The sequence below is a fragment of the Bison bison genome, unplaced genomic scaffold (assembly GCF_000754665.1).
Source record: "Bison bison bison isolate TAMUID 2011002044 unplaced genomic scaffold, Bison_UMD1.0 scf7180017864110, whole genome shotgun sequence".
NCBI classification, from domain to species: Eukaryota; Metazoa; Chordata; class Mammalia; order Artiodactyla; family Bovidae; genus Bison; species Bison bison.
The window spans coordinates 2,080,568-2,081,338 of record NW_011494682.1 but is presented as its reverse complement, the minus strand read 5'-3'; the positions used below and the strand labels follow the sequence as shown (position 1 = coordinate 2,081,338).

The following is a 771-nucleotide window of genomic DNA, read 5'->3' as shown; positions in this document are numbered from 1 at the left end:
GAAATGCCAGACTGGATGAAGCACAAGCTAGAATCAAGATTGCCAGGAGAAATATCAATAACCTCAGATACGCAGATGATACCACCCTTATGGCAGAAAGCAAAGAGGTTCGAACTAAAGACCCTCTTGATGAAAGTGAAAGAGGAGAATGGACAAGCTGGCTTAAAACTCAACATTCAGAAAACTAGGGTCATGGCATGTGGTCCCATCACTTCATGGAAAATAGATGGGGAAACAATGGAAACAGTGAGAGATTTTATTTTCTGGGCTCCAGAATCACTGCAGATGGTGACTGCAGCTACGAATTAAAAGACATTTGCTCCTTGGAAGAAAAGTTATGACCAAGCTGGACAGTATATTAAAAAGCAGAGACATTACTTTGTGACAGAGGTCTGTCTAGTCAAAGCTATGGTTTTTCCAGTAGTCGTGCATGTGAGAGTTGGACCATCAAGAAAGCTGAGCACTGAAGAACTGATGCTTTTGAACTGTGGTGTTGGAGAAGACTCTTGAGAGTCCCTTGGACTGCAAGGAGATCAAACTTGTCTATCCTAAAGGAAATCAGTCCTGAATATTCATTAGGACTGATGCTGAAGCTAAAGCACCAATACTTTGGCCACCTGATGGGAAGAACTGACTCATTAGAAAAGACCCTGATGCTGGAAAAGATTGAAGGCAGGAGGAGATGGGGGCGACAGAGGATGAGATGGTTGGATGGCATCACTGACTCAATGGGCATGAGTTTGGGCAAGCCCCAGGAGTTGGTGATGGACA

The 771-nt window shown here is 44.0% G+C and overlaps 1 protein-coding gene across 3 annotated transcripts in view; it reads left to right on the top strand.

The window, feature by feature from the left end:
* Positions 1–771, top strand: part of MOB1B (MOB kinase activator 1B) — a 93,978-nt gene that overhangs the window by 77,456 nt on the left and 15,751 nt on the right. The gene's annotated exons all lie outside the window — the stretch shown is intronic.